The 19808-nt window shown below is 37.0% G+C and overlaps 1 non-coding gene across 1 annotated transcript; it reads right to left on the bottom strand.

Annotated features, from left to right (window-relative positions):
- Nucleotides 1-18920: 18920 nt before the first annotated feature.
- TRNAE-UUC (transfer RNA glutamic acid (anticodon UUC)) lies at nt 18921-18992 on the bottom strand. Its single transcript has one exon. It is a non-coding gene; the product is annotated as a tRNA-Glu (tRNA).
- Nucleotides 18993-19808: the final 816 nt, after the last annotated feature.

Raw genomic sequence — 19808 nt, 5'->3', positions numbered from 1 at the left:
ATCTGTAGATTTCTAGGGCAGTATTGACATCTTTACAGTATTAAGTCTTCTAACACAAGAATACAAGATGTATTTCTATTTATTTGAAGCTTCTCTAAATTCTGTCCGACATATTTTAGCGTTTTCAGCGTACAAGTTTTGTGATGTCTTGGTCAAGTACATTCCTAAGTATATATACTTTTTGGTGTATTGTAAATGGAATTATTTCCTTAATATATTTTTGGATTTTTCATTGCTGGTGTATGGAAACACAATTGACTTTGTGTTTTAATTTGTGTCCTACAACATTGCTGAATTCTTTAATTAGATCTATCGGGTTAGTGTGTGTGTGTGTGGATTCTTTAGGGTTTCTTATATGTAAGATCATGTCATATGAAAACGTTTATAATTTTACTTCTTTTTCAATATGGATCATATTTTTTTCTTCATTCTGTCAATCTGAGCCATTTAATTGGTGAGTTTCATTCATTGCAATTTAAAGTAACTATTGACATGCAAGAATTCTGTCATTTTACTTTGTTTTCTAACATTCTAGAAATTCTAACATTCTTTGTTTCTAACATTCTTCCTTTGAATGTTATTTATTTCTTTTTCTTGACTAATTGCTCTGATTTGGACCCCCAATACAATGTGGAATAGAAATGGCATCCTAGGCTTGCTCCTGATCTTAAAAGCTTTCAGTCTTTCATCTTTGAGCATCATTTTACCTATGGGTTTTTTCATAAATGCTGTTTATCATATTAAGGAAGTTCCCTTTTATTTTAGTTTTCTGAGTGTTTTTAATATGAAATGGTGTTGGTTTTTGTCAAATGGCTTTTCTGCGTCAAGATGATTTTGTGTTTTTTTCCCCTTCATTCTATTAATGTGGTTTATTATTTTGATTGATTTTTTATGTTGAAGAACTCTTGCACTCCTAGGAGAACTCTCAGTCATGGTGTATAATCCATTTAGTATACTGCTGACTTCAGTTTGCTAGTATTTTTTTGAGCATTTTTGCACCTATATTTGTAAGGGATATCATTGTATAGTCTCCTTTCTTGTGAAGTCTATGTCTATCTCTTATATCAGGGTAATCCTTGTCTCATAGAATGAGTTAGGAAGTGTTGCCTAATTTTCTTTTTTTGGAAGAGTTTGGGAAAGATTGGTATTAATCCTTCTTTAAAGATTTGGCGGAATTCAATAGTGAACCCATCTAGTCCTAAGGTTTTCATCGTTGGGAAGTTTTTGATTACTGATTCAATCTCTTTGCTGTAGATCTGTTTATATTTTCTATTTCTTCTTGAGTCAGTTTAGGTGGTTCGTATGTTTCTAGCAATTTGTTGATTTCATTAAAATTATCAAATTAGTTGGTGTACAATTGTTCGTATAATTCTCTTGTTCTTTTGTATTGTATCTGCTCAGTACTAATGTCCCCACTTTAATTTCTGATTTTAGTAATTCAAATCTTTTCTGTTCTTTTCTTTCGCAATGTAGCTAAAAGTTTGTCACACTTTTTTTTTACTTTTTCAAAGAACCAATTCCTGGTTGCATTGATTCTATATTTTTCTATTATTTATCTTGTTTCTCACTGTTCTAACGTTTATTATTTACTTTCTACTGCTAGATAACGTTTAGTTTGCTATAATTTTTCTAGTTCCTTAGGAATAAATTAAGGTTATTAATTTGACATCTTTTCTCTTTTTTAAATATAGGGGAATGCACCTATAAGTTTCCTCTGAGAACTGCTTTCACTGTGTTCCATAGTTTTGTTATGCTAAATTTTAGTCTTCACTCCTCTCAAAGTGTTTTCTAATTTCTTTTTTCATTTCTTCTTTGACACATTGGTTATTTAATAGTGTACTGTTTAATTTCCATATATTCGTGAAATTTTCAGTTGTGGTCTGAAAAGATACGTTGTATGATTTCAAACTTTTAAATTTGGTTTATTGAGGCTTGTTTTGTGGCTTAATATATTATCTATCCAGGAGAATGTTCCATGTGCACATGAGAAGAATATCTATTCTGCTGTTCTTTGGTGGAAGGTTTAATATATGTTTGTTAGGTCTAGTTAATTTATAGTGTTGTTCAAGTCCACTATTTTCTTTTTGGTCATCTGTCTACTTCGATTTATTAGTGAGAGTGAGCTATTGAAGTCTACAAATATTATGTTATAGCTTCTAGTTCTCTCTATAATTCTTTTTGGGTTTGACTGATATATTTTGGCGACTCTCTTCCTAGGTGCATGTATGTTTATAATTGTTACATCTTATTGAGTTATTGACCCTTTAAACAATATATGATGTCATTTTTTTCTCATACCAATTTTTGTCTTACAACCTATTTTTTCTTATAATATGATAGCTACTCTAGCACTATTTTGGTTATGATTTGCACAGAATATCTTTGTCCACTCCTTAAATTTCAATGTATTTATGTCTTAGAATCTAAAGTGATGTTCTTATAGACAGAATTTAGTTGGATCATATTTTTTTCTTCATTCTGTCAATCTGAGCCATTTAATTGGTGAGTTTCATTCATTGCAATTTAAAGTAACTATTGACATGCAAGAATTCTGTCATTTTACTTTGTTTTCTAACATTCTAATAACTTTTTCTCCTCAATTTTTCTATTACTGCCTTGCTTTCTGCTTAATATTTTCAATTGTATTGTTTTATCCTTTTATTTCCAATTTTGTATGTATTTTAGGTTTTTCTTAGTGTTTACCTCCAAATTAAAAATAACATCTTAACATTATAAAAATGTACCTTAAATTAATACCAACTTTTCTAAAACTGAATACAAAATACATATTTCTATACATGTCCATCTTTCTCCACTTTATGTTGTTATTGTCCCAAATTACATGGTTATCTGTTGTGTGCACATTAATATAGTTTTATAATTATTGTTTTATGTATTTCATTTTTTTGACACATTTTAATAACAATGTTTTCGTAGAAGGTGGGGGAGGGAGTACCAGTAAAAAAGGAAATAAATTAAATATTGTTGTTCCAAAAATACATTTCATAGTTTACTGTGAATCTTTTTATATTTAAAAATTTGAATTTTCTTTGTTTTCAAAAACTAATTGACAATGGAGATTTCTTTAAAATATTTCCATATGCATTTCTGCCCCATAACTAAATCAACTGCTGATGTTACATTCCACTACATAAATCAAATTTGTTCCTATTTCAAGAACCTTGCAAAACTTTGATAAAGCAATAATTGGAAAGAAAATGCTGGCCAAAACATTGTTAGCAAAATAAAATCTAGTGAATGTCAAATTGATCAGATAATTCCAGAGAGCTGGGAGGCAGTTCCTTGGCCACAAGGACATCAGACTTCAGTGGAACAATTCAGGCCTATAATATTTCCAAATGCTTGGCCCAGCTATTTTTTTTTTTTGCATCTTTATTGGAGTATAATTGCTTAAAAATGGTGTGTTAGTTTCTGTTTTATAACAAATTGAATCAGTTATACATATACATATGTTCCCATATCTCTTCCCTCTTGCATCTCCCTCCCTCCCATCCTCCGTTTCCCACTCCTCTAGGTGGTCACAAAGCACCGAGCTGATCTCCCTGTGCTATGCAGCTGCTTCCCACTAGCTATCTATTTTATGTTTGGTAGTGTATATATGTTCATGCCACTCTCTCACCTTGTCACAGCTTACCCTTCCACCCCCCAATATACTCAATTCCATTCTCTAGTAGGTCTCTGTCTTTATTCCTGTCTTACCCCTAGGTTCTTCATGACATTTTTTCCCTTAGATTCCATATATACGTGTTAGCATAGGGTATTTGTCTTTCTCTTTCTGACTTACTTTGCTCTGTATGACAGACTCAAGGTCCATCCACCTCACTACAGATAACTCAATTTCATTTCGTTTTATGGCTTAGTAGTATTCCATTGTATATATGTGCCACATCTTCTTTATCCATTCATCTGATGATGGACACTTAGGTTGCTTCCATCTCCAGGCTACTGTAAATAGAGCTTAAATGAACATTTTGGTATATGACTCTTTTTGAATTATGGTTTTCTCAGGGTATATGCCCAGTAGTGGGATTGCTGGGTCATATGGTAGTTCTATTTGTAGTTTTTCAAAGAGTCTCCATACTGTTCTCCATAGTGGCCGTACCAATTCACATTTCCGCCAGCAGTGCAAGAGTGTTCCCTTTTCTCCACACGCTATCCAGCATTTATTGTTTCTAGATTTTTTGCTGATGGCCATTCTGACTGGTGAGAGATGATATCTCGTTGTAGTTTTGTTTTGCATTTCTCTAATGATTAATGATGTTGAGCATTCTTTCATGTGTTTGTTGGCAATCTGTATATCTTCTTTGGAGAAATGTCTATTTAGGTCTTCTGCCCATTTTTGGATTGGGTTGTTTGTTTTTTTCATATTGAGCTGCATGTGCTGCTTGTAAATTTTGGAGATTAATCGTTTGTCAGCTGCCTCATTTGCAAATATTTTCTCCCATTCTGAGGGTTGTCTTTTGGTCTTGTTTATGGTTTCCTTTGCTGTGGAAAAGCTTTTAAGTTTCATTAGGTCCCATTTGTTTATATTTGTTTTTATTTCCATTTCTCTAGGTGGTGGGTCAAAAAGAATCTTGCTATGATTTATGGTATAGAAGGTTCTGCTTACGTTTTCCACTAAGAGTTTATTCGTTTCTGGCCTTACATTTAGGTCTTTAATCAATTTTGAACTTATCTTTGTGTATGGTGTTAGGGAGTGTTCTAATCTCATACTTTTATATGTACCTGTCCAGTTTTCCAAGCACCACTTATTGAAGAGGCTGTCCTTTGTCCACTATACATTCCTGCCTCCTTTATCAAAGATAAGGAGACCATATGTGCGTGGATTTATCTCTGGGATTTCTATCCTGTTCCATTGATCTATATTTCTGTTTTTGTGCCAGAACCATACTGTCTTGATTACTGTAGCTTTGTAGTATAGTGTGAAGTCAGGGAGCCTGATTCCTCCAGCCCCATTTTTTTTTTATCATGATTGCTTTGGCTATTCTGGGTCTTTTGTGTTTCCATAGAAATTTTTTTTCTAGTTCTGTGAAAAATGCCAGTGGTAGTTTGATAGGGATTGCACTGAATCTGTAGATTGCTTTGGATAGTAGAGTCATTTTCACAATGTTAATTCTTCCAATCCAAGAACATGGTATATCTCACCATCTATATGTTTCATCTTTAATTGCTTTCATCAGTGTCTTATAATTTTCTGCATACAGGTCTTTTGTCTCCTTAGGTAGGTATATTCCTAGATATTTTATTCTTTTTGTTGCAGTGGTAAATGGGAGTGTTTTCTTGATTTCACTTTCAGATTTTTCATCATTAGTGCATAGGAATGCCAGAGATTTCTGTGCATTAATTTTGTATCCTGCTACTTTACCAAATTCATTGATTAGCTCTAGTAGTTTTCTGGTAGCATTTGTAGGATTCTTTATGTATAGCATCATGTCATCTGTAAACAGTGACAGCTTTACTTCTTTGCTGAATTGGATTCCTTTTACTTCCTTTGCTTCTGTGATTGCTGTGGCTAAAACTTCCAAAACTATGTTGAATAAGAGTGGTGAGAATGGGAAACCTTGTCTTGTTCCTGACCTTAGTGGAAATGCTTCAGTTTTTCATGATTGAGGACAATGTTGGCTGTGGGTTTGTCATATATGGCCTTTATTATATTGAGGAAAGTTCCCACTATGCCTACATTCCAGAGGGTTTTTATCATAAATGGGTGTTGAATTTTGTCAAAAGCTTTCTCTGCATCTATTGAGATGACCATATGATTTTTCTCTTTCAATTTGTTAATAAGGTGTAGCATGTTGATTTATTTGCGTATATTGAAGAATCCTTGCTTCCTGGAATAAACCCCACTTTATCATGGTGTATGATCATTTAAATGTGTTGTTGGATTCTGTTTGCTAGTATTTTGTTGAGGATTTTTGCATCTATGTTCATCAGTGATATTGGCCTGTAGGTTTCTTTCTTTGTGACATCCTTGTCTGCTTTTGGTATCAGGGTGATGGTGGCCTCATAGAATGAGTTTGGGAGTGTTCCTCCCTCTGCTATATTTTGGAAGAGTTTGAGAAGGATAGGTGTTAGCTCTTCTCCAAATGTTTGATAGAATTCGCCTGTGAAGCCATCTGGTCCTGGGCTTTTGTTTGTTGAAAGATTTTTAATCACAGTTTCAATTTCAGAGCTTGTGATTGGTCTGTTCATGTTTTCTATTTCTTCCAGATTCAGTCTTGGCAGGTTGTGCATTTCTAAGAATTTGTCCATTTCTTCCAGGTTGTCCATTTTATTGGCATAGAGTTGCTTGTAGTAATCTCTCATGATGTTTTGTATTTCTGGACTGTCAGTTGTTACTTCTCCTTTTTTGTTTCTAATTCTATTGATTTGAGCCTTCTCCCTTTTTTTCTTGATGAGTCTGGCTAGAGGTTTATCTATTTTGTTTATCTTCTCAAAGAACCAGCTTTTAGTTTTATTGATCTTTGCTATCGTTTCCTTCATTACTTTTTCATTTATTTCTGATCTGATCTTTATGATTTCTTTCCTTCTGCTAACTTTGGGTATTTTTTGTTCTTCTTTCTCTAATTGCTTTAGGAGCAAGGTTAGGTTATTTATTCGACATGTTTTCTGTTTCTTAAGGTAGGATTGTATTGCTCTAAACTTCCCTCTTAGAACTGCTTTTGTTGCATCCCATAGGTTTTGGGTCATCGTGTCTCCATTGCCATTTGTTTCTAGGTATTTTTTGATTTCCTCTTTGATTTCTTCAGTGATCACTTCGTTATTAAGTAGTGTATTGTTAAGCCTCCATTTGTTTGTATGTTTTACAGAACTTTTCCTGTAATTGATATCTAGTCTCATAGTGTTGTGGTCGAAAAAGATACTTGATACAATTTCAATTTTCTTAAATTTACCAAGGCTTGATTTGTGACCCAAGGTACGATCTATCCTGGAGAATGTTCCATGAGCACTTGAGAAAAATGTGTATTCTGTTGTTTTTGAATGGAATGTCCTACAAATATCAATTAAGTCCATCTTGCTTAATTTATCATTTAAAGCGTGTGTTTCCTTCTTTATTTTCATTTTGGATGATCGGTCCATTGGTGAAAGTGGGGTGTTAAAGTGCCCTGCTATGAATGTGTTACTGTCAATTTCCCTTTTTATGGCTGTTAGTATTGTCCTAATGTATTGAGGTGCTCCTATGTTGGGTGCATAAATATTTACAGTTGTTATATCTTCTTCTTGGATCGATCCCTTGATCATTATGTAGTGTCCTTCTTTGTCTGTTCTAATAGTCTTTATATTAAAGTTTATTTTGTCTGATATGGGAATTGCTATTCCAGCTTTCTTTTGGTTTCCATTTGCATGGAATATCGTTTTTCCATCCCCTCACTTTCAGTCTCTATGTGTCTCTAGGTCTGAAGTCGGTCTCTTGTAGACAGCATATATATGGGTCTTGTTTTTGTATACATTAAGCTAGTCTTTGTCTTTTGGTTGGAGTATTTCATCCATTTACATTTAAGGTAATTATCGATATGTATGCTCCTATTACCATTTTATGGATTCTTTTTGGTTTATTATTGTATGTCTTTTCCTTCTCTTGTGTTTCTTGCCTAGAGAAATTCCTTTAGCATTTCTTGTAAAAGTTGTTTGGTGGTGCTGAATTCTCTTGGCTTTTGCTTGTCTGTAAAACTTTTAATTTATCCATCAATTCTGAATGAGATCCTTGCTCGGTAGAGTAATCTTGGTTGTAGGTTTTACTCCTTCATCACTTTAAATATGTCCTGCCTGTCGCTTCTGGCTTGCAGAGTTTCTGATGAAAAATCAGCTGTTAACCTTATGGGGATTCCCTTGTGTGTTATTTTCCCTTGCTGCTTTTAACATATTTTCTTCCTATTTAATTTTTGATAGTTTGATTAATATTTGTCTTGGCGTGTGTCTCCTTGGATTTATCCTGTATGGGACTCTCTGTGCTGCCTGGACTTGATTAATTATTTCCTTTCCCATATTAGGGAAGTTTTCAACTATAATCTCTTCAAATATTTTCTCAGTCCCTTTCTTTTTCTCTTCTTCTTCTGGAACCCCTATAATTCGAATTTTGGTGCATTTAATGTTGTCGCAGAGGTCTCTGAGACTGTCTTCAGTTCTTTTCATTCTTTTTTCTTTATTCTGCTCTGCAGTAGTTATTTCCACTATTTTATCTTCCAGGTCACTTATCCGTTCTTTTGCCTCAGTTATTCTGCTATTGATCCCTTCTAGTACATTTTTTATTTCATTTGTTGTGTTGTTTGTCATTGCTTGTTTCATCTTTAGTCCTTCTAGGTCATTGTTAAATGTTATTTGCATTTTCTCTATTCTCTTTCCAAGATTTTGGATCATCTTTACTATCATTATTCTGAATTCTTTTCCAGGTAGACTGCCTATTTCCTCTTCATTAGGTCTGGTGGAGTTTTTTCTTGCTCCTTCATCTGCTGTGTGTTTTTTCGTCTTCTCATTTTGCTTATCTTACTGTGTTTGGGGTCTTCTTTTTGCAGGCTGCACGTTCATAGTTCCCGTTGTTTTTGGTGTCTATCAACAGTGGCTAATGTTGGTTCAGTGGGTTGTGTAGGCTTCCTGGTGAGGGGACTAGTGTCTGTGTTCTGGTGGATGAGGTTGGATCTTGTCTTTCTGGTGGACAATTCCATGTCTGGAGATGTGTTTTGGGGTGTCTGTGGACTTATTATTATTTTAGGCAGCATCTCTACTAATGGGTGGGGTTGTGCTCCTGTCTTGCTTTTTGTTTGGAATAGGGTGTCCAGCACTGCAGCTTGCTTGTTGTTGAGTGAAGCTGTGGGTTGGTGTTGAGATGGAGATTTCTGGGAGATTTTTCCCGTTTGATATTACATGGAGCTCGGAGGTCTCTTGTGGACCAGTGTTCTGAAGTTGGCTCTCCCACCTCAGAGGCACAGCACTGACTACTGGCTGCATCACCAAGAGCCCTTCATCCACACAGCTGAGAATAAAAGGGAGAAAAAGTAGAAAGACAGAAAGAAAGAGGATAAAAGGAAATAAAATAAAGTAATATAAAATAAAGTTATTAAAAAGTAATTATTAAGAGATAAAAAATTTTAAGTTAAAAAAAAAACGGACAGATAGAACCCTAGGACAAATGGTGAAAGCAAAGCTATACAGACAAAATCTCACACAGAAGCATACACATACACACTCACAAAAAGAGGAAAAGGGAAAAAAATATATATATATCATTGATCCCAATGTCCACCTCCTCAATTTGGGATGATTTGTTGTCTATTCATGTATTCCACAGATGCAGGGTACATCTAGTTGATTGTGGACATTTAATATGCTTCTACTGAGGCTGGTGGGAGAAATTTCCATTTCTCTTCATTTTAACACATCTCCCGGGGTTCAGCTTTGGATTTGGCCCCACGTCTGCATATAGGTCACCGGAGGGCGTCTGTTCTTCCCTCAGACAGGAGGGGTTAAAGGAGCAGCTGATTCGGGGGCTCTGGCTCCCTCAGGCCGAATGGGAGGGAGGGGCATGATGTGAGGCAAGCCTGCAGAGACAGAGGCTGGTGGGGCATTGCACCAGCCTGAGGCTCACCGTGCGTTCTTCCAGGGAAGTTCTACCTGGATCCCAGGACTCTGGCAGTGGCGGGCTGCACAGGCTCCCGGGAGGGAGGTGTGGATAGTGACCTGTGCTCGCACACAGGCTTCTTGGTGGCAGCAGCCGCAGCCTTAGCATCTCATGCCAGTCTCTGGGGTCTGTGGTGTTAGCCGCGGCTCACGTCTGTCTCTGGAGCTCCTTTAAGCTGCACTCTTAATCCCCTCTCCTCGCACACCAGGAAACAAAGAGGGAAGAAAAAGTCTCTTGCCTCTTTGGCAGGTCCAGACTTTTACCCGGACTCCCTACCAGCTAGCCGTGGTGCACTATCACCCTGCAGGCTGTGCTCATGCTGCCAACCCTAGTCCTCTCCCTGCGCTCCTATGGAAACATGAGCCTCAGCTCCCAGTCCCACCCACCCCGGCGGGTGAGCAGACAAGCCTCTCGGGCTGGTGAGTGCTGTTTGGCATCTATCTTCTGTGCGGGAGTCTCTCCGCTTTGCCCTCTGCACCCCTGTTGCTGCACTCTCCTCTGTGGCTCCGAAGCTTCCGCCCTCCACCACCCACAGTCTCCGCCCACAAAGGGTCTTCCTGGTGTGTGGAAACCCTTCCTCCTTCACAGCTCCCTCTCACTGGTGCAGGTCCCGTCCCTATTCTTTTGCCTCTGTTTATTCTTCTTTCTTTTGTCCTCTCCAGGTACGTGGGTAGTTTCTTGCCTTTTGGGAGGTCTGAGGTCTTCTGCCAGTGTTCAGTAGGTGTTTTGTAGGAGTTGTTCCACGTGTAGATGTATTTCTGATGTATCTGTGGGGAGGAAGGTGATCTTGCATCTCCATCTTCCCCCTCTCCCTTTCTATGTATTTGTTTTTTACATTATATAGGAACAAAAAGAGAAGTTACAAACTAAAAATAAAATACTATTCGCTTTTATATGTACCATTGTATCTACCTTTACTGTTTTTCTTTATTTCATCATTTTATTTTAGTTACTCTGTATTATCCTTTCATTCTAACCTCATTGTCTCCATATAGAATTGTGTATGTTAGGTCTATGAGTAATGAACAATGCCCCAAACCCAAGTTTTGATTTATCTGTGAATTTCTTATTTTTTTTCATTTTTGTATTTTTTAATTGAATTAGAGTTGACTTACAGTATTCTGTTAGTTTCAAGTGCACAGCATAGTGATTCAGTATTTTTGCAGATTATATTCCATTATAGGTTATTAAAAGATAATGGGTATAGTTCTGTGTGCTATACATTAAATCCCTTGTGCTTATCTATTTAAAAATTATTTTATATTGGAGTATAGTTAATTAACAATGTTGTGTTAGTTTCAGGTATAAAACAAAGTGATCCAGTTATACACGTACATGTATCTATTCTTTTCCAAATTCTCTTCCAATACAGGTTGGTGCTTATATATTTTATTTATAGTAGTTTGTATTTGTTAATACCATACCCCTAATTTGTCCCTCCACTATTCCCTACCCCTTTGATAACCACAAAATTGTTTTCATTTTTTGTGAGTCTGTTTCTGTTTTGTATGTATATTCATTTGTATTATTTTTTAGATTCCACATATAAGTTATATCATATAGTATTTGTCATTATCTGACTTATTTCACTAAGCATAATATTCTCTAGGTCCATTCACATTCTTGCAAATGGCAGTATTTCAGTGTTCAGTGTTTTTCATAGATGAGTGATAGTTCCTTGTATATAAATATATATATATACTCTAATATATACATTAGTGTATATATATAATATATAATATAATACATAATATATAATATTACATTATTAATGTATTTAGTCCTATCATCTGTTGATGGGCACTTGGGTTGCTTCCATATCTTGGCCATTGTAAATAGTGTTACTATGAACATTGGTGTGCAATTGTATTTTTGAATTAGTGTATTTATTTTTTCTGGATGTATACACAGGAGTGGAGTTGCTGGATCATACGGTAGTCCTATTTTTAGTTTTTTAAGGAGTTTCCATACTTTTTTCCATGGATGCTGCATCAATTTACATTCCCATGAACAGCATACAAGTGTTCCCCTTTCTCCACATCCTCTACAGCATTTATTATTTGTAGACGTTTTGATGAACGCCATTCTGACTGATGTTAGGTTATACCTCATTGAGTTTGAATTGTGTTTCTGTAATAAGTGATATTGAGCAGCTTTTCATGTTCCTGCTGGCTATCTGTATGTTTTCTTTGGAGAAATGTCTATTCAGGTCTTCTGTCCATTTTTTGATTGCGTTGTTTCTTTTTTGATATTGATCTGTATGAGCTGTTTGTATATTTTGTATATTAACTCCTTGTCAATTTCATCATTTGCAAATATTTGCTTCCATTCCATAGGTTGGCTTTCCATTTTGTCTATGGTTTCCTCTGCTGTGCCAATGCTTTTAAGTTAAATTTGGTCCCATTTGTTTACTTTTGCTTTTATTTCCACAACTCTAGAAGACAGATCCAAAAAAAGTATTGCCGCAATTTATGTCAGAGTGTGTTCTGCCTGTTTTCCTCTAGGAGTTTTATAGTATCCAGTCTTACATTTAGATTTCTAATGCATTTTGAGTTTATTTTTGTGTGAGGTGTTAGAGAATGTTCTAATTTCATTCTTCTACCTGTGGCTATGTAGTTTTTCCAATACCATTTGCTGAAAAGACTGTCTTTTCCCCATTGAATATTCTTGCTTCTTTTGTCACAGATTAATTGATATAACTGTATGTGCTGTTTTCTGGGCTCTCTTTTCTGTTCCATTTATTTAGGTGTCTGTATTTCTGCAGGTACCACACATTTTTGATAATTGTAGCTTTGTAGTAAATTATGAAGTCTGGGAGACATAGATCCAACTTTGTTCTAATTTTCTCAGGATTTCTTTGGCAATCTGGGGTCTCTTGTGGTCCCATATAAATTTTAGCAATAGTTTTTCTAGTGCTCTGAAAAATGTCCTGGGTATTTTGATAGGAATTGAATTAGGTCTGTAGATTTCTTTGGATAGTATGTCCACTTAACTAATACTGATTCTTCCAGTCCAAGAATACAGGATATATTTTCATTTCAATGACTCATCTGCAGTTTCTTTTGTCAATGTTTTATAGATTTCAGGGTATAGGATGTTCACCTCCTTGGGTAAGTTTATTCCTAGGTATATTTTTGATGTAATTTAAAAACTAATTTTTTAAGAAATTCCCTTTCAAATAGTTCATTATTAGTGTATATAAATGCAAAAATTTCTGTATACTAATCGTATATCCTGCACCCTTGCTCAATTCATTTAGTAGTTCTAAAATATTTGGGTATAAACTTTAGGGATCTCTACACAGAGTATCATGTCATCTGCAAATAGTGACAATTTTATCTATTGCCTTCCAATTTGGACCGTTTTAATTTCTTATTCTTTTTTTATTGCTGTGGCTCAGGCTTCCAATACTGTGTTAAATAGAAGTAGTGAGAGTGAGCATATGTACCGTGTTCTTAAATCCAGCAGGAAGGCTTTCAGCTTTTCACCATTGAGTATTGAGTTGGCTGGGGGCTTGTTGTATGTGGCCTTTATTATGTTGAGATATGTTCCCTCTATAACCAGTTGGAAGAGAGTTTTTAATGTGAATGATGTTGAATTTTCTCCAATCCTTTTTCTGCATCAATTAAGATGATCATGTGATTTTTATCCTTCCTTTTGTTACTGTGATGTATCACATTGATAGATTTGTGGATATTGAACCATGCTTGCATCCCTGGAATAAATCCCACTTGACCATGGTGTATGATCCTTTTTATACATTGTTGATTTAGGTTTGCCAATGTTTTGTTGAGGATTTTTGTATCTATATTCTTCAGAGATATTGGCTTGTAAATTTCTTTCTTTTTTTTTTGCAGTGTCTTTCTCTGGTTTCATTTTCAGGATAATGGTTGTCTTGTAGAATGCATTTAGGAGTGTTCCCTCTTCATTTTTTTGGAATAGTTTGAGAAGGATAGGTGTGAGCTCTTCCATTATAAGTTTGGTAGAATTCCACAGTGAAGCTGTCTGGTCATGGACTTTTGTTTCCAGGGAATTTATTTTTATTACAGATTCTATTTCACTTCTAGTGATCAGTCTGTTCAAATTGTCTGTATCTTTCTGACTCAGTCTTGGCAGGCTGAATGTTTCTAGAAATTTGCCCATTTCTCTAGGTTGTCCAATTTTCTTGTCACATACTGTTCATAATATTTTCTTATTATTCTTTTGTTTGTAGTATCAGTTGTTATTTCTTCACTTTCGTTTCTTATTTTGTTTTTTGGGACCTCTCTTTTCTTCTTGGTGAGCCTGGCTAAAGTTTTGTCAATTTTGTTTATGTTTCTTAAAAAATCTCTTCGGTTCATTGAGTTTTCTATTTTTTTTTTTTTTTGGTTTCTATTTTATTTCTTCTCTGATCTTTATTATGTCTTTCCTTCTTCTGACCTTGGGCTTTGTTTGTTCTTCTCTTCCTGATTCTTTTAAAGGTGTAGGTTAGGTTGTTTAGTTGAGATGTTACTTGTTTCTTGAGCAAATCCTGTGTCCCTAAGAACTTCCCTCTTGGAACTGCTTTTGCTCCATCCCATAGGTTTTATAATGTGTTTTCATTTTTGTTTTTCTTGAGGTATTTTCTGATTTCTTGTTTGATTTCATTGTTTACATTGGTTTTGTAGCAGAAAATTTTTTTAGTCCCCACGTGTTTGTTCTTTTTCCATTTCTCTTTCTGTAGTTGATTTCTGGTTTCATTCAGTTGTGTTCAGAAATTATGCTTGATATAATTTCTTTCCTCTTAAATTTGCTGAGGCTTGTTTTGTGACCTAGTATGTTCTCTACCCTGGAAAATGTTCCATGTGCACTTGAGAAAAGTGTGTATTCTGCTTTTCTTGGATGTTGTGTCCTGTAGATAGCAATTACGTCCAACTCGTCTGTTGTGTCATTTAGGACCTCTGTTGCCCTATTGATTTTCTGTCTGGATGATATGTCCATTGCTATATCATCAATGGGCTATGAAAATCTCTTCCTATTATTGTCTTATTGTCAGTTTCTCCCTTTATGTCTGTCAGCATTTGATTTATGTATTTAAGTGCTCCTGTATTGGGTGTGTGTATGTTAACGAGTGTAACATCCTCTTTTTTATTGATCCCTTCATCATTATACAATGTCCTTCTTTGTGTTTCATTATATCATTTCTTTTAAAGTCTATTTTGTCTGATATGAATATTGCTACCCCCACTTTCTTCTCATTTCCATTTGCATCAAATATCGTTTTCCATCCCCTCACTTTCAGTCTGTGTGTGTTTTTCACTCTGAAGTAAAACTCTTGGAGGCCTCATAATTAGCAGGTATTGTTTTATTATCCAATCAGCCACTCTATATCATTTGATGTAGCATTAGTTCATTGACACTTAAGGTGATTACTGACAGGTATGAATGCATTTCCATTTTGTTGCTTGCTTTCTGTTTTGTTTTTGTAGTGCTTCTCTGTTCTTTTCTTCTTCTTTTAGTTTCTTCCCATGTGGTTTGATGATTTTCTTGAGTAGAATGCTTGTGTTCCTTTCTCTCTTGTTTGTGTGTATCTATTGTAGGTTTTTGGTTTGTGGTTACAATGGCATTTATGTATGTTGACCTGTAACTATATCTACTTGCTTTAAACTAGTAATCACTTAATCTCAAACACATTCTAAATGATCCACATTTTTTACAGCCCTCCCCTACATTTTGTGTCTTTCATGTTCTATTTTACATCTTCATGCTTATCCTTTTACTGTTTCTTGTAGTTATAATATCTCCTACAAATTTTTTGTTGTTTTTTAATCTATGTACTGCCTCGTTCAAGTGATCTTCAAGCCTTACTATATATTTGCCTGTCCTATTGGGATTTTCCTTTTTCTATAGATTCCAGCTTGTTTTCCATTTAGAGAAGACCCTTCAACATTTCTTTTAGGGAAGGTTTATTATTGATGACGTCTTTTATTTTTTGCTTGTCTGAGAAGTTGTTTATCTCTCCTTCTGTTCTAAATGATAATCTTGCTGGGTAGACTATCCTAGGTTGCAGGGTTTCCCTTTCAGGACTTTGAATATATCATGCCACACCCTTCTGTCCTGCAACTTTTCTGCAGAGAAATAAGCTGATAGCCTTATAGAGGTTCCCTTGTATATGACTCTTTGCACTTCTCTTGCTGCATTTAGAATATTCTCTTTATCTTCAACTTTTTTCCATTTTAATTATAATATGTCTTGGTGTGGGTCTGTTTGGTTTCATTTTGTTTGGGAGCCTCTGTGCTTCCTGTACCTCAATATCTGTTTCCTCAGGAGTTAGGTTTCAGAATTTTTCAGCCATAATTTCTTCAAATACATTTTTAATCCCCTTCTCTCTCTCTTCTCCTTCTGGTACATTTTATATTATCCCATAGATCTTGTATCTTGCTTTCACGCTTTTTTCATTTGTTTTTCTGTCTGCTCTTTTCATTGTGTGATTTTCATTTTTTCTGCCTTCCTGATCACTTATTCATTCTTCTGCGTCTTTTGACCAGCTATTCATTGCTTGTAGATTACTTTTTATCTCGGAAATTGAATTATCTATTTTTGATTGGGTCATGTTTATAGTTAATAGTGTCTTGTTATAATGATCTGTGTTTATATTGGTCACATTTCTTAATTCAGTTAACATTTTTATCACCTCTTTTTGGAACTCAATGTCTGGTAGACTGATGATCTCTGTTTCTTTATTTAGTCTCTCAGGGTTTTCCTCTTGCTCTTTTAATTGGGGGTTGTTCCTGTGCCTTTTTATTTTACTAAACTTTCTCTGCCTCAATGAATTTAGGTGAAACAGTTATCTATTGTGGTCTTGAAGGCATGTTTTCATGTGCGAGTGTCCCTGTGTAGACTGCATGTGTCCAATATCTTTGTGTGAAGGCTGGTTTTGATGTGAACGCCAGCCATGTCTTTCCTCAGGATGTGCTGAGCACTATCACCTTGATAGGGAGTGTGGCTGGTGTGGGAGGATCTAATGTCTGTGCAGGGTATGAGGCAGGACTTCCTCTTTGCTCCATGGCTGTTTCCACCCTCTCAGTTGGGGTGGGGTCCACTCCACAGTTGCTATAGCAGAAGCCCTGAGGATCGGGATTGAGCAGGTTCTGTTTCCTCTGAGTGCATGTGCTTCTCCAAAGAGGGGAGTGCTGATGTTAAGTGAGGCTTGTGTGCTCACAGAGGTCTGATGCATTGTCTGTGTAAGTCTCCATGACTCCACTCAGATGCAGCCCAATGTTGTGTCTCTCTCCCTGTTCTGGGCCTCCCAGATATGGTGCAATGCTGTGGTATGGAGTGGATAGAGTTGGAGCATTTGCTAGGCTTGGGCTTGTGTTCAGGGCCTTGTGGTAGCAGGAACTGAATTGGCTGCACTGCTCTCTGAGATCTGAGCTGCTTCTGTGGTGCTGATTGAGTCAGTGCCAACATTGGTTGCTGTCACCTCACCCACACAACAACCCAGGACCCCAGCCTCCTCTCTGTCCCTAGAGCCCACCTTTTCCAAGGACCTGTCTTCCCCAGATCCAGTACCAATCTGTGGCTTAGAGTGGGTGGGATCAGAGCTGTTTCTCATATGGGAGCAGTGAGCAATGTGTGGAAGTCACAGAGTTTCCTGAGGCACCACTTGAGTAAGTGCCAACAATGGCCAGCACTGATCCACTTGACCACACACCAGGTCTCTGGTCTGTCCATGTGTAGCTAGACCAAGTCTTTTTTCCAGGGTCTGGGTAGCCCAGAACGCATGCCAAGCTTCAGTGTGGAAATAGCAGCCCCAGGGTGTTCACCCCTTTGATTGGGGAGTGAGGTGATATGTCAACCACTAGTACAAAGTTTTCTACACCCTATTTATTGTCAGGTCAGTGCTTACATTCTATTTGCAAGTGGAGTCTATCCTTTTCCCTCACTTATAACCGTCTAAGCACTTCTAGCAGCCAAGGGTCTTGTCTCCTTCACATAGCACCCCAGGACAGGGGCATGCAGTCTTTGGCTCAACCTACTCACTCCCTAATGGTCTGCCCATGTGTACTTTCTCTTCCTTTCAGATCTTTCCCAAGGGCAGAAGAACCAACCCTATGTCTTTTTTCCATCCTACCCAGTTGCATGGAAATCTTTCTTGCAGCTTTGGGTATATAGGAATTATGTCATTTTCATCTTTTTTTCTTTTCCCATGATAATTGTTCCACATGTACATGTGTTTTTGATGTGTATATGGGGGGCGAGGTGAGCTCCATGTCCTCCCATTTCACTACCTTTATCTGACTCCCTCTTCTTATTTCTTTTATATATAGTAGTTTGTACCTCTTAATCCCCTACCTCTATCTTGTCCCTCTCCTATACCTTTTCCCATTGTGAATCACAGGTTTGTTCTCAGTGTCTGGGAGTTTCTGTTCTTATGTAGTAGCTTGATTTATTTTTAAGATTTCACATGTAAGTGATAACATACAGTAATTGCCTTTGTCTGATTTATTTCACTAAGTATAATACACTCCAGTTCCATCCATGTTGTTTTAAATGGCAGAATTTCATTCTTTTTTTATTGCTGGGTCATATATGTTTATATATGATATAAACCACAGTTTCCTTATTCAGTCATCTGTTGATGGACACTTAGGTTGCTTTCATATCTTTGCTATTAAGAACAATGCTGCTATGTCACCTAGTCTGCTAATTCTTTGTAGTGCGTTTTTCATTTCAGTTACTGTATTCTTCATTTCTGACTGGTTCTTTTTATATTTTCTAGATTCTTCTTAAAATTCTCATTTAGTTCATCTATTTTTTCCCTAAGTTCATTTAGCATATGTATTACTAATGCTTTGAAATCTTTATCAGGTAAATTATTTTTTTTTAAAAAAATAATTTATTTATTTATTTTTGGCTGTGTTGGGTCTTCATTGCTGTGCATGGTCTTTCTCTAGTTGCAGTGAGTGGGGGTTACTCATTTGTTGCAGTGTGCAGACTTCTCATTGCGGTGGTTTCTCTTGTTGTGGAGCACAGGTTCTAGGCATGTGGGCTTCAGTCGTTGTGGCACGTTGGCTCAGTAGTTGTGGATCATGGGCTTTAGAGTGCAGGCTCAGTAGTTGTGGCACATGGACTTAGTTGCTCCGTGGCATGTGGGATCTTCCTGGACCAGGGCTTGAACCTGTGTCCCCTGCACTGGCAGGTGGATTCTTAACCACTGCACTACCAGGGAAGCCCTCAGTTAAATTATTTATCTCTGTTTGTTAGTGTTTTTTTTCCTTGATTTTTTTTTCCTCCTCACACTGCATGGCTTGTGGCACCTCATTTTCCTGACCAGGGATTGAACCTGGGCCATGGCAGTGAAAGTGCCAAATCCTAACCACTAGACCACCAGGGAACTCCCCCTTGTTCTTTCATTTGAAACAAAATCCCATATTCTCATTGGGTTTAACTTTCTCTGTCTCTATGAAAATAAACAGTTACCTATCTCAGTCTTAAAGGGCTGTCTTTGAGTGGAAGTGTCCCTATGAAGTCTGCATTTGTCCAGTGCCTTTGTTGGGAGAGCTGGATCTAAAGTGAGCATGGGTCACATCGTTCTTTGTGGTGTGCTGGCAGCTACCACCTTGGTAGGAGGTAGGGCTGGAAATGGAAGGGTTAAAACCCGAGCCATGTGTGAGCTAGGACTTCTCCTCTGTGAAATGGTTGTCACTGCCCTATCAGGGGTGGAGTCTGGCCTCAAATGTTGGATCAGAAGTCATGAGGTATAGTTCTGAGCTGGTTCTATTCCTTCTAAGTGTGCATTCTCCCCTTGGCAAGGGCACTACTTCCCTAGTGGACAGTAGTGCTGGAGCAAGAGGGGCTCGAGTGCACACCTGTTGTGGGCTGGGGTGCATGCTGGGATAGTCCCAGCAAGCCATTCAGAGCCCTAGGTAGTTTACAATCTTCTGCCTCTGTGTATCACTGTCAACAGCTGCCCTCACCCCATTTAGAGGCAGGGCCAGGTCTGAGCTTTCTCTGTTTCCTCCAAGTGCATGTACCCCCTCCCCAAGCAATGGCACATTCACTCCAGCAGAGAGCAAAGCCAGAGGAAGAGGTACTGGAGGATGTGCTCAGTGCAGGCCAGGGTGCTGGGATGGTCCCAGCAGGCCAGTCAGAGTCTCAGGTAGCTCCCAATCTGCTGATTCTGAATGTTCCCTGGCAATGGCCATCATTG

Source organism: Globicephala melas, chromosome X (genome assembly GCF_963455315.2).
Source record: "Globicephala melas chromosome X, mGloMel1.2, whole genome shotgun sequence".
NCBI classification, from domain to species: Eukaryota; Metazoa; Chordata; class Mammalia; order Artiodactyla; family Delphinidae; genus Globicephala; species Globicephala melas.
This window is presented reverse-complemented; position numbering and strand designations above follow the sequence as displayed.